At 40.1% G+C, this 14236-nt stretch overlaps 2 long non-coding RNA genes and 1 pseudogene across 3 annotated transcripts in view; 1 reads left to right on the top strand and 2 right to left on the bottom strand.

The window, feature by feature from the left end:
- LOC146481694 (uncharacterized) overlaps positions 1–4741 on the bottom strand; it is an 18840-nt gene extending 14099 nt beyond the window's left edge. The window contains exon 1 of the long non-coding RNA XR_014864336.1: positions 4625–4741. This is a non-coding gene — a long non-coding RNA (uncharacterized LOC146481694). The remainder of the gene's footprint in view (positions 1–4624) is intronic.
- LOC146481693 (uncharacterized) overlaps positions 1–5561 on the top strand; it is a 15525-nt gene extending 9964 nt beyond the window's left edge. Inside the window, exon 2 of the long non-coding RNA XR_014864346.1 lies at positions 5213–5561. This is a non-coding gene — a long non-coding RNA (uncharacterized LOC146481693). The remainder of the gene's footprint in view (positions 1–5212) is intronic.
- The window catches only part of LOC146481692 (uncharacterized), a 21098-nt pseudogene extending 6862 nt beyond the window's left edge, over positions 1–14236 (bottom strand). Inside the window, exons 1-3 of the transcript XR_014864318.1 lie at positions 13891–14236; positions 1279–1414; positions 373–399 (exon numbers count right to left, since the gene is read on the bottom strand). The product of XR_014864318.1 is annotated as an uncharacterized LOC146481692 (transcript). The remainder of the gene's footprint in view (positions 1–372; positions 400–1278; positions 1415–13890) is intronic.

Raw genomic sequence — 14236 nt, 5'->3', positions numbered from 1 at the left:
AGGGGTGGAACATTAGCAGCTATATTCAACATAATATTGCATTCAAATTGCAACAGGAGATAAGATTCTTTGTCTTTTCTTTGTATTATTAAAGCTCAAAGTGAACAACAAAGCCAGATGCACTTAATTGTTTTTTCGTGACTTTAAAAATTCCCTTGCGTCTGACGTGAAATGAACACCGAATAAAAGTCACGCTATTTACATGGCACGCTATTTGAAAACAATTTCGTCACTTTAGCACTGATCTAAAATTCGATTATTCGAATGAAATTTACAGTTACAAAAATCATAGAGGTTTTAATCGATAACAAACTACAAATAAATTACAGCTGATTACACAATGCTTCAACAAAACCCAAACGCAGAACTTACCTTTGTTACTCCGTTGATCTCTGGCACCTAGGACATGAATTCAGAAAGCATGATTATTCGTTTGTACACTATGTACGATAAGATCAGCGAAGGAATAATTTATCACCATTTACGAGTTTTCGATGTGCAAAATCGCGTGGCAAAGCCCGGCCTATGTATATCTTTACTACTATATAAGTTGATAAAGCGGCTACGCAGACAGAATTTACTGTCGTAGATAGTTTAGTTCTGTGTTAAAAATAACATAACATTTTCTCCAAAATTGCAGACACGTTTAATTGAACTAGTGTAACAGAAATGGCCATAAATAAACTACAGACAGTTCACCCTGGGCTGATATTAATAGATTAGTGCTATGAAATTAGCTACAGTCAAGCAGATTTTCGTTGGATTCACTGACTTTGAGCGCCAGTGGTTTACGGGATTTTCCTTCGACTTTAAACCTTTCCTGTAAGACTGACAACTGTCTCCGTGTTTCCCGATAAAATTTTTCATAGAGATTTCTAAAGAACTCGCTTAGCACAAAGGCAAAAGATAATTTCGATGACTAACTAGCTACTAACCTGGCTACTCATAATGAACCAGATCGCGAAGGGAACTAGCTAGGAGCTGAGTGCGCAAAACTACGTATTAAATTCATTTGGGAATTTTCCAGCGAATCAAACTACGTTTGAGGGAAAGTCTGAAAAGTTGACAAGCCAAGAAACAAAGACATTTTTCACTTAAAGCTAAGAATAAACCTAACAAATCTTGTGATACAAATCCAATCGAAGCAGCTGTGTTCATTCTCACAGACTGAAGCCATTAAATGCAATGGCCTGAAGTTTATCCGCGTGGTCTAAATTAGCCTCAAATATCGCACATTTGTATCCCATACCCACAGCTGAATATTATGTTCGTACGTACCGGTGCTTTTTGAAAGCAACCGCCGATCTTTACTTTACCACCAGACAACTGTTGCTTTAGAACTTGTAAAACATCGACCACTGCTTCCTGTTTCTCAGAAATGTGCTTGCAAAGCGAATTTTTTGGGCGATCAGCTCTTTCCGGTCGCGAGTGTAAACTAATTTATAACATTACGTCATCGTTACTGGCTAATTTTAACCACTTGAACTTTAATTGTGTGGGTTACACAGGAGATTCTGAAAGTTCGTGTAATTTTATACTTTGTCACTTTTCAAGTACTGGCTAGTCTTTTTAGCCCAACAGCCTGGAGAGTGTAGGAGACCTGGGCTGAGGAGAGGGGAGGGGCGAGGCTTCTGTCTCTGCCTGTGGCCCGTGTGCATGTGGAAAGAGCGTTTAAAGCCGCGCCGGGTACCTTAGCACCCACCTCGGTATTTCGATGGTTACTGCCCGGCTCGTATGGCTGTACGCATGCGTAAGGTACTGTCGAGTTCCAAGAGCCTAAGATTTTTTGGTCAGCGGTTCGATCGTGCAGTAATTGAATTAAAAAAAAAAAAAAAGAAAAACGCGGGAGGTCTCGGGATGAGAATAAGTTGTGTGACTTTCATTCAGAGGAGTTCATTTTCAAGCCAGGCAGGGTAAAGTGGAGTTTCCTGTGACAGATATACTTAGGGTATCAGTGTAATGTCGGTGCAACCTCACACCGATTCTCTTTTGTTTCTAAATCAATCAATCAATCAATCAATCAATCAATCAATCAATCAATCAATCAGTCAGTCAATCAATCAATCAATCAATCAATCAATCTCTATTGTTTATACAAAAACTTGTATCATGTTTCATGGTCTTCCTAGGAGTCGTGTAAATTTAACCTAAAATACATTAAGTTACCTAACTACCTAACCTAAACTAAAACTATCAAAGTTAATTTTCACTGAGTAAAATGGTCACAAAAAATCTTTCCCATTGCATGAAATTTTTAAATGGTTTAAATTGGAAAGCAAATCATCTAAAAAAGAGCAGGGCTGATTTCACGGTCAGGGATGTATATTTCCCAATTTTTCGAAAGGCACGGCCTTTCTTCTTCAGGGTATGTTTGAGACTGACCCAGTGGCAAGAGACGTTACAATAGATACCTGAAAAAATAGGCTAAAGTTACATAAACAAAAACGTTACAATTTGAAATTTGAAAAAACAACTGGTAAAAAGGTGCAGTGCCACAAATAAGCGTTTCAGTGTCAGTACAAAACTCGAGCAAGTGTTGTGCAAACAGAGCCTTATTTAATTAAAGGAAATTGTTCTGTTGTTTAAAAAAATTGGGTAGTTTTCTTCCTAAAAACAACAATTAATGGACAGTACAACCTTGGTCCCCTACCCTCTCTCTTTTGTCCTTTAACAATGTCTTATACCTTCAAAGAATGAGGGTGAGTTTATATGGAGACCAGATGGCTCGGTTAGGCGGCTCTTTCTCCTTGCAAGCCTTGCCTCGGTGTCTGTACGACTTTCTCCCAGGCCCTCACGATCAATTCTACCAAGCGTTCATTGAGAAAAGTTTTCCCGGTTGACCGACCCTGCTTAATAATTCATAATTTCAATATGGCGCTTTTGTTTGGGTGTCTTTCTTCAATTCACTCTGTTCGCAAGCGGTTGCGGAAAAGTCTTCTTAAAAGAGGCACGATAATCGGGCAAAAAACTGGCCTCAAAAACGGTAACGCGGTTGTCACTAAACTTTACCAGAAAAAATCCCCAAAAAATCGCCTCAACCAAAAAACATCTCGCACACGCGAACAATATTACGTGTTAATTACTTACGAACTAAATACGTTACGATAATTCAAATGTCTCTGAGCGCGCGCACGCCAGTTCGTTTTCTGTCTTCTTAACATTCCCACTCCCCACACTGGGAGGTATTCCTGGTGTGTTTCTAAATAACTGATAAGCAATTAATTCCCAGCGGAATCAGTTTGTTAATTGGTCTTACGGCAGTCTTGACTCCACACGCAACTTTAGCTACACGGGTGTGGCCATCACGCCCAGGATACACTTTTCAATTCGCCCTAATGGCCAGCATCCTCTTGCAGTCTCTCTGTGGCCACTGTTAATTTAAATCTATTTTCTTTGATAATAGTTCTGGCCGTAATCCTGGTTTTTAAAGCTAAACCGGACGTGACACGCGGCATAAAAAGAGGCGAGCCACGCAATAGTCTGTATGAGAAAAAGTCCTAGCTTGCTTCAAAATTGAGGGGTTTGTGGGCCAGCGTTTCCTCTCTCTCCTCTCCCCTCCACGCTCCGTAATTTTTTTTTCCTGTCTTCCCAATTTCCACGCATCCAAACAGCACGAAACCCACGGAAACGGTTGCTACGCAGGCTAAAGTTGTCACAGTTAACCGGGTCGCTTTACCATCGGAAAAGGAGAGCCGGCCAGGCGGGTTACCTGGCTACCGGGACGAGTTTACTCCAAATAAACAGGCTGGACTGAACTAACTGAGAACTGACTCGAGCTGGATTTTCTGAAGGTGGTTGCTAACCGCGAGTGTGATCAGAATTACTAGTTGTTCAAGTATATAGGACATGAAAATAAAACAATTGATCGCCAAACATGAAATGTCCTGATTTTTGTAAAATTTCTCTCAACTGTTATCATAAGAAATCTATGAAAAGCAGTGAGAAGAACTTCAAACTTTTCCGAGAGAAAAACCGCGCGAAATTGTTGGCCGATGAAACTGAAGGTGAATTAGTACTTGTGTGCTAGCCGTGTAACATAGTAGCGAGGTACATTTTGTTTTCTGAAGTGTAACCTAGCAACGAAGTACATTTTGTTTTATGAAATGAAAGAAACATTTCGCATCGTGCAAGACACAAAATCAAAGTCCTACATGAAGTCAAAGATCCATCGTGCTCTCTTATTACGCTTGATCTGAGGAGGCAAATTACTTATAGCTTTCCAGGTACTCAGTGCCAAACGGGCTCTGAAGATTTAGTGGAACAGACCAACTTTCACTAGATCAACTATATCTTTAATGTTCTTTTCCACACAGTCTCGATCAGTTCTATTGTACATCTCATCTTTAAACATTACCAATAAAGTTAACTGTACAAAATGTTTAATTTCGAAATCGGTAAATTGACATGGTAAAATTAAACTTTTCTGACCAATCAATCTCAATCAGTTCTATTATACCACTCGTTTTGATCCAATCTAAAACTAATACTTGTAAAGCTTGCTATATAAAAACTAAGTTTTGATATTGCTAATTAGAAATAGCTTGCTAGCGTGTACCAATGCCTTAAGCTTTTGATAGTCGCTATTTCCTTCGACCTGGAGACAGTTCTTCTGCCTCTCAAGGACGGGGGGAGGGGAGTGAATTCCAAGGAGTTTAAGGCTGAGTTGCGCCACAAAGTTCACTCAATCTGAGTCACATTTCACACTAAACATGTCATTTTCCGTCCTCGCTTATAGACCTGAGGCCAGATTCTTAAAGTTCCCCCCCCCCCCCAAAAAAAAAAAAACAAGTTAATGGAGATACGTTTACTTAAAACGCTGAAAAACAAAAATTGCAATAAAACCGTCTTCAAAAAATCTAGAAAAATCTCGTAAAAGAGGACTAAAAGCTAGAATGTAATTTACAAATAAGGCTAACAAAATCCAAATATACTGAGGAAGATTGAAAGATTTTTATAATCAATCATTGATGGAATGAGAAAATATTACAGACGACCTTTAGATTTCAATACGAGGATGAGATTTAGAATGAGTACGACTTTGGAATTTCTTAGAACTTTGGCTCTTTCCTGTCGTTAACCAACAATAAGAAGGCTGAAGAAAGAAAATTAGTTAGGAAAGAGATTATCTAAGGCGCCCAAACTGGATTTGAAAAGTCAAACTCGTATCCAAACCTAAAGGTTCCTATTATTAGATAGACAAGGACAATTTAAGGTGGCTGGCGCCGGTTTCCATAACTTTCCAGCACTTATACTTTGATGGATCAAAACTACCACTCTTTATCAGTTGATACAACAACAATAAAAAAGACTACGTTCATATTAGTGTACAATTTATGGTCGTTTTCACGACATAATCGGTTACCATAGCAACCGTATAACGTGTTAAAAACACCCCTAAATTTACCTTCAAGTGGTTATAATTAAAAACCGTGCTTGCTGACCCCGATTTTATTATTATGGAACTGTAATCAGCATGCTGCTGCTGCTGCTGCTGCTGCTGCTTCTTCTTCTTCTTCTTCTTCTTCTTCTTCTTCTTCTTCTTCTTCTTCTTCTTCTTCTTCTTCCAAGAAGATATAGTTTTAAGATAAGATATAATTTTAAATCAGCTTAAAAGGAGTAGGTGCGGCCTTATTCTAACTAATGTTATTGGTTGTGAAGGTCTATACTGATTGTGGTCGTTTCCTTCGGATCATTCGCGCTGTTGCGATGATCCCGTTCCGGTGTTCTGTGGTTCCATTCCAATCGTTCCGATAGTTTAGGTGGTTTCCTTCTGGTTTCAGCACGTGCCTATTTTTTTCGGTCAGCCGGCTGTCGCCGTAATTATGATTGGCATCAGTAACACACGAAAATCGTTCAGAGGTGAAGGTTATTGAAAGGCGCAGTAATATATGCTACCTAAATATTCCTTTGGACGAAATCATTCCGTAAGAACTTCCTGGACTGGGGACACAATAATGAAGTCAAATAGACCATTGTTCTGACAGTTGCATGTAAGAAATCACATGGTGAAGAGTGTGGAATAATGCACCCGTGAAATATCACAATCAAACAAGAACACAATTATGCCTGTGGCCTGTGACCGTTCTTCGAGGGAAGCAGTTTTCAAGACACTCATTTTATTTGCAGAAAATCTTTCTCCGAATCATCAGCGCCTTCTCGTAAAGTTCTTTGGCCTGATTGTATTCTCCAATGCTGTAGTACACTTTTCCCAGATTACCATAACTTGTTGCCACGTGCACATGCTTTTCGCCGAAAATCTTTTTCTGAATCATCAGCGCCTTCTCATAAAGTTGTTTGGCCTGATTGTATTCTCCAATGCTGTAGTACACATTTCCCAGATTACCATAACTTGTTGCCACGTGCACATGCTCTTCACCAAAAATCTTTTTCCCAATCATCAGCGCCTTCTCGTGAAGTTCTTTGGCCTGATTGTATTCTCCAATGCTGTAGTACACATTTCCCAGGTTACTATAGCTTGCTTCCACGTACGCATGCTCTTCTCCAAAAATCTTTTTCTGAATTATCAGCGCCTTCTTTTAAAGTTCTTTGGCCTGATTATGTTCTCCAATGCTGTCGTACACATTTCCAAGATTACCATAACTTGTTGCCACGTGCGCATGCTCTTCACCCAAAATCTTTTTCCCAATCATCAGCGCCTTCTCGTAAAGTTCTTTGGCCTGATTGTATTCTCCAATGCTGTAGTACACTTTTCCCAGATTACCATAACTTGTTGCCACGTGCGCATGCTGTTCGCCGAAAATCTTTTTCCCAATCATCAGCGCCTTCTCGTGAAGTTCTTTGGCCTGATTGTATTCTCCAATGCTGTAGTACACATTTCCCAGGTTACTATAACTTGCTTCCACGTACTCATGCTCTTCACCGAAAATCTTTTTCTGAATTATCAGCGCCTTCTTGTAAAGTTCTTTGGCCTGATCATATTCTCCAATGCTGTCGTACACATTTCCAAGATTACCATAACTTGTTGCTACGTGCCCATGCTCTTCGCCGAAAATCGCTTTCTGAATCATCAGCGCCTTCTCGTAAAATTCTTTGGCCTTGTTGCATCCTCCAATGCTGTTGTACACATTTCCCAGGTTACTATAACTTGCTGCCACGTACGCATGCTTTTCGCCGAAAATCTTTTTCTGAATTTTCAGCGCCTTCTTGTAAAGTTCTTTGGCCTGATTGTATTCTCCAATGCTGTCGTACACATTTCCAAGATTACCATAACTTGTTGCCACGTGCGCATGCTCTTCGCCGAAAATCTCTTTCTGAATCATCAGCGCCTTCTCGTAAAATTCTTCGGCCTCGTTGCATCCTCCAATGCTGTAGTACACATTTCCCAGGTTACTATAACTTGCTGCCACGTACGCATGATCTTCGCCGAAAATCTTTTTCTGAATTATCAGCCCCTCTTCAATAAACGCTTTAGCTTGATTATGTTTTCCAATGTCATAATATACTGATCCGCTCAAACTTAAAATCCTAGCTTTCAGAATGTCTCCTTCTCTAGTATTGCTTATGTTCTGCCGTAGGCTACAAGCCAAATCCGCAGTGTATTTTGCAAACGAAAAATCGGACAGATCCTTACAAACATACGCCAAACAACCTAACCATTCAACAACTTCATCATCAGCTAAGAAGGGTTTCAGCAAGTTTACTAATGGCGTTTCACGTGAAACAAAACGAGACGTCATCATGTGCTCAAGAAGAGATTTGCAATGATGCGTTAGGTTGTTAAGTAATGTATAATTTTCCACCTTTGCTTGAATCAGGGATTTAAAAACCTTGACTGCGTCTGCCATGTTCTGAAATTTCTCCGGTGATTCCATCTTACAAATTGCGCTTTCTTTTAACACTGTATGAACAACGTTATGCAAACCTAAAAAGGTGTTTTCAACATCTTCATCAGCTGAGACAAGAATTAAGGAAGACTTCAAAACTTTTGCTTTAATTAACTCTTCTGGTTGGTCTGTACAGCGCCCTTTTACGAACTCTACAACGGCGTCAAGTGGGAGAACATCGCAAGCAAAGAGTGCAAAGAACGAAAATGTCTGATGAAGAACATTATCGGTTTCAATAGCTCTTTTCAATGCCATTTCTACTGCCTCCTTTTGTGTTTGTGAATAAGCTGAACTCTCTTTCGCAAGAACATTTTCAGTCGCTTCTTGTTGGCTGTGTGTTCGTCCTTCCAAGTAGTTTGTCCAACTATATTTTGGAGAACCATTCTTTACAACAGTTTGCACGTAATAAGAAGCAAATGCTAAGGCCAGTGGTTGATGATCCAGGGCTTTGGCAACATTTTTCACTGTTTGAGCTTGGTCAGAAAGTTGTGACACTTCTTCCAACAACTTCGCTGCGTCTTCTGGCTGCATTCCTTTACTGAATGATTCATGGTACACATGTGGTGCATTACAGGGAAGTGCAGAAGTATCTTGAGTGGTGATTAACACTTGTCCATGGCCCCATTCCTCGTCGCCAATTTGAGGTAGAAAACTGCGGACTAAGGTCGAGTCGATAACGTTATCCACTATTATCAGCCAACTGGAGTACCTTCGAACCTGCGGCAAAATCAAGCGAATAACCTGCTGAATGGTTTCTCCTGGCTTTTCTCTTTTTGAGGTTTCTAGGTTCGTCAAGGCATATTCTGTAATTCCTAGGTGTCTACCGAGGGTGATGTAAGAGTCAGCAAGTGTCTCGATACATTTTGCGTTCAATGTTGCAATAAACGCCATGTCTTCAGCATTATCTGATCTCTTTGAAAAGAACTCGGATCCAAGTTGACGGGCAAGTTGACTTTTGCCACATCCAGGATTTCCTGACAAGTAAATCGTGCTAACTGCTCCGTTGGAACCACTGCGAAGTTCCTGCATTTTGTTTGAGATTCTTTCAATGTCACTGGAACGTCTGATGAGTTCGTGTGGAGGTTTTAATGCGAGAAAGCAAAATGGCTCGAGCTTTGAGTTTAATTCATGTGTTAGAGTCTTGTTTTGTTCTTTCGCGGACTGGAGATCAACTTGTGTACTCACTAGTGTGTTCTTTGTTAACTTCAAGTCAGATTGGGTCTGGTCCAAGCGAGATTTTGTTTCGTCCAAGTCAGACTTTGTCTGGTCCAAGTCAGACTTTGTCTGGTCCAATTCAGAGTTCCTCTGGTCTAAGTCAGATTTTGTTTTGGTTAAGTCATGTTTTGCCTTGTCTACTTCAGTTTGGAGATCATGGACTTTCTTCTTAAACTTTTTTACTTCATCAGTTGGAAAGCTTGTCTGGTTCTTGACGTCTTCGATGTCCCTAACCGGAAGGCCTAACGAATTAAGAGCATTTATCACTGTTCCTATGTCTTTGTTGAACTTGGCATCGCTAAGTTCAGCCTCGGTCATATGGGCAATACATTTACGAACTTGTCGAAGATCATCAACAGCTTTACGGACCGCTGGTGCAACAGTAGATCCAATGGCAATCGAGTAAAGTATCGTTGAGAACAAACACGTACAGTCCCACTCGGCCGTGTTACCATTCCGTACGATATTCAGACACTGAGTTTTCATTGATGTCTTCTTACCTTTTTTAGTTTCTTTGTGATAGAAGTCCTTTCCATTCTGCGCGATATCCTCCCATTTTCCATACGCAATTCCACTGTAGAGGAAATCCCATTCTTGTTTGAAGATCTTTCGTAAGGAATCCGGAAGCAAGTTGAAGGCAATGAAACAGAGTCGAAAGAAGTTTAATTGCTCTGGTGAGTACCCCATTGCAGGTGAAATTACGGGAAATGGAAAGGAATAATTACAATAAACGAGAAGGTAAAGAAAAAATTAAGTATAGGCAATGAGATAAAACTAAATCTGTATCTCCAGGTAATGTCTACATCCGAGGACGTACTCCTTGGGACATTTTTGTGTTGTGTGCCGCTCGGTTCTATAAAACCGTGACCCTATATCAAACAAAAGCATGAAATGTTCTGGTACCCTTTTCCAACATGGCCTTTATAATTCATGCCCAGACCTGGTCTCTAGATACTGTAACGTTCATACCCATTTTTCAGACTTTTAAACCAGAATCGTAAAAATCTGTACTTATTTTCCCTTTTGGATGGGTGTCTCCTCCCCTCTCCATCCCGAAAGAAATCGCCGGATTCAAGACTCGTCGAAACATTATCTTCATTAACGTTTGTCAGGGAGCTAACACTCGAATTGTCAGCACTCGAATCTCTTTACAGTGGCCAATTTAACCGTTACCTTTTTTCAGACCAGAAAATCCAGTACCTTTTTGTCCTTTTTCTTGCCTTATTATCAGGCTTTTCAGGTTATCCTTTTTCAGACCTACCGGGCCCGATAAGTGTCTTTGGTGATAAGTGTTTCTTAACAGAAGTCAGTATTTGTGAGCTTTAAAAACTAAATTTTAAAATCTTATAATTCTATGAAAACATTGGTCAAGCACCATGTCTGTAATCATTGTGTAATCGGCGAAAACATTTAAAATCTACTCAGCGGGCCTGGTAAGTTACCGGGACTTTCGAGAAACGGGCCCGTGGCCTTTGAAATTTATACCAATTTTCAGACTTTCAGACCGTTGTCAGTCCAAAACGGCAAAAAAAAAAAAAAATAAAAATAAATAAATAAATAAATAAATAAACCAAAAAGTAGAGCCATACCCTTTGGCATCGGAGATACCTATATACTTAAAATAGGGAAGTAATTCCGGTTTCAACGTGATAACCGAGGCTAAATTATTTTTTTCACTTCACTTCACTTTATTTGCCACTTTTTTTCTTACTTCCATCAATTGAGTCTACAAGTACTTATTTAGTGGCAGGATGATCTCAGCAAACTTGTCAGAGCTTTACAGGGGAGATCTATTGGTTTTGTAGTAAAACAAACAAATCAGATCAAAATCGGTAATTTACATCCCTAAAAGAGACGAAAATCTCAGCTATTTTTCCTTTCAGATGGAGTTCCACACTCTCCAAACGAATCAAGGCTCACCGAATCATTATTCACCCTGGTGGGCTTGCAGATCAACACGTGATTCAGTTGTTCGGGGGAATTTTCCCTTTTTATTAAAACAGCATTGAATTTGTCTACGAGTTTCGTCGCCATTGTTATTGAGATTCTGGTACATTCACTTCCTGAGTGAAAATCCTCGCATTGTGTAGTTATGCCAAAGTAAAATGGGGTATTCACTTCTACCGGCCCGTAGGGAAAGGGGGTGCGATGGGTTCGGACGTCCACTTTTTTGTTGACCAACGATTTAAAAAAAAGTGAATAGATAAAAAATATAGATAGTATAGTTCTGTTTTGATTCACTGTTAATGTAGTAAAACTGATATAAATAAGCAAAAACAATGTATACCGTCGATTGCATCTACCCGTGAACGCACTGGCGCACAAAACATGTTTTCAAATGACGTCAAACGTGTGCGTTTCAGGTGTCAAACTTTGAAGTTTTCCCGCCTAAATGTGAAGTTCCAACGACGGTCGTTACTTTGTAATTCACCAGCACATATTAATAAATCTCCGTTTACTACTGAAAGATCATGATGATCAGCACTGATGATCACCATAGTTTGCTGCAGCAAACCCAATGAATAATACGGATTTTCAACTTTATTTCTATTTTTGTTCTTTTTAAATAGTAACATTATTTTCTAAAACTGTGAAATACATACGTAAAGTAGTGTCTGCGCCAATAAAAATCAATTTCGAAGTTCAAAAGTTTGCGTAATATCCACGTTTTTAAGTTCGCTTTCGGCTTCCTGTTTTCAATATGATACTGCCTTCAAAACGCACGAAATGTAGTCTCAGACAACCTAATTTTCAAAATTTCCCAGGGGAGTATGCCTAGAGGCTCGCGCCTCCGACGCTCGTTTGGTCCGTCCTCTCGTTGGATCGCACCCTCCCGCAAAAAGACCTGCCCACAGGCCTGTAGTATTTCAATAAATATATGCGGACGTAACCATGACACCCATCAAATAGCAATGTGTGCCGTAATGTGTTGTCAAGTTTCTTGTAACATGCTCTGTTGCGTCTGACTCGTCCCCAGTCGTTTCTCAGTCTCAGCGCGACCAAAGGGGAGCGCGAGGGGTGATGGGAAGGCGGAAAGAGAGGAGAAGCTCTCCCCTTCGTTTTCCTCCTTCCCATCACCCCTCGCGCTCCCCTCCGGTCTGGACAGAGAGACTGAGAGACGCCTGGGGACGAGTCAGCTGTTGCGTGGCTTACATGCACTTTAGTGATGAAGTTTTACAAGTATTATTTTATCCGTATTTATACTGTTCATTTTGAAAACATAACGTCAAAATAAAAATGTTCTTAACTGACTCTCCGCCAGGGTAATGTTCCTAGTTCGTTGTTAAATTTTAGTTAATCTCAGCCTCAATGTTCTTATAAAAAAGGTTCTTATATATAAAAAAAAGAATGCATGTAAATACATTCATGCTTCCTTGCACATTGCTATGTTATTACAAACGGTAATTGAGTTAATTGCTGCTTCGTATTCCTGCTTTTCTTGGAAAGACAGGAAATGGGAGGAGGGGTAGAACATTGGCAGATGATACAACATAATACTGCTTTGACATTACAAAGGGAGTTAAGTTTCTTTGTCAAAGGGAACAATAAAGTATGGTGCACTTATTGGTGAGCCTTTCGTGACTTGTATCCACTCGTGCCTGAAATAAACACTAAGTTAAAGTCACGCTATTTATGCACGCCATTTTAAAACGATTTCGTCACTTAAGGAGTGATCTCAAATTCGAATGAAATTAATCGACCAGACATCTACAAAGAAATTATAGCCGAGTACAGGCAATGGTTTAACAAAACCCAAACACAGAACTTTACCTTTGTTAGATGCCAGAGATCAACAGAGTAATTTGCATTAGGACATGAATTCAGAGAGCATGATTATGCGTTGTACACTACGAAAGGGATAATTTATCGCCATTAATGAGTTTTCGATAAGGAAAATCGCGTGGCATTGCCCGGCCTTCTTATATTTATAAGTTATATAAGTTAGACAAGTTGTATATAACTTGATAAAGCTACAACGCAGACAGAACTTACCGTCTGTACCTTAGGTCTGTGTTTTAGTAAGAATCATATTCTATCAAAAATTGCGGACAAGTTTAACAGAACTAGTGTAATAGAAGCGCCCATTTAGAAACCTAGTGACAGCTTAAAATCACCACATGTGCTATAAAATTAGCTACAGTGAAACAGATTTTCGTCGAATTCACTGAGACTATGAGGGTCAGTTGTTTGTCGAACTTTACTCTGACATCACTGAAACGTTTCCCAGAAGAACGAGAACTGTCTTCGGGTTTCAACAAAATTCTTGCTTACAGAAGGACTTAGTATTCTCTCGATAGCAGTTGCTCGTCCTTACTGAAGTTGCTACTAATAATGAACCAGATCGCGAAGGGAACTAGGAGCTGAGTTCGCAAAACTACTTTTGAATCAGTAAATCAATTCGGGATTTTTCCGGGGCTTTTCCAGCGAATGAAAACGTGTGAGGGAAAAGTCTGAAAAGTAGAGACACCAAAGACAACAAAGACATATTTGACATAAAGCTTGAGATACAAATCGCATCGAAGCGTCTGTGTTCATTCTTGCATAAGGAACCAGGATTGAAGCCATCTGTCGCCTGAAGTATCAAATATCAGCCCCAAATATAAAACATTAATACCCCCTACCCATAGCACTCATAGCTAAACGTTATATTTGTACGTACCAAGGCTTTTTTTAAGCAACCGCCGATCTTTACTGTACTTCCAGACAACTGTTCCTTTAGAACTTGTAAAACATCGACCATTGCATCAGTTGCGTCTGAGAAATGCGCTTGCAATGCGAATTTTTGGGCGATCAGGCGTGTTAAGTATAAATTTATACAGGAGCCCATTACTAATGGGCTCCTGATTTATAACATTACGTCATCGTTGAATTACTATGTTCCATAGGACTTCATTTCATGCCTGAGCACCCGCCTCGGTATTTTGATGGCTTTGCCATGGAAACATCTATCCACGGCTGCACTGCCTGGGTGGTATGACTGTGCGCATGCGTAAGGTACTGGCGAGCTGTATTGTGCACATGTTCAACAGTCACTACCAATGAAGCTGAGTGTAACTGAAGGACGCAAGGGAGGCGCATTGCACCAGTGGTCTGGCCCGCCGTAGAGCATACGGGGACGCGAATGCGGTCGAGTAAAAGGTGCGAGGACAGTTGTTATGGGAACCGACTCCACATGA

This window comes from Pavona decussata, unplaced genomic scaffold (assembly GCF_977016875.1).
Source record: "Pavona decussata unplaced genomic scaffold, jaPavDecu1.1 SCAFFOLD_48, whole genome shotgun sequence".
Classification (NCBI taxonomy): domain Eukaryota; kingdom Metazoa; phylum Cnidaria; class Anthozoa; order Scleractinia; family Agariciidae; genus Pavona; species Pavona decussata.
Note: the sequence above shows the minus strand (reverse complement) of the source record. Positions and strands in the feature narration are given on the sequence as shown.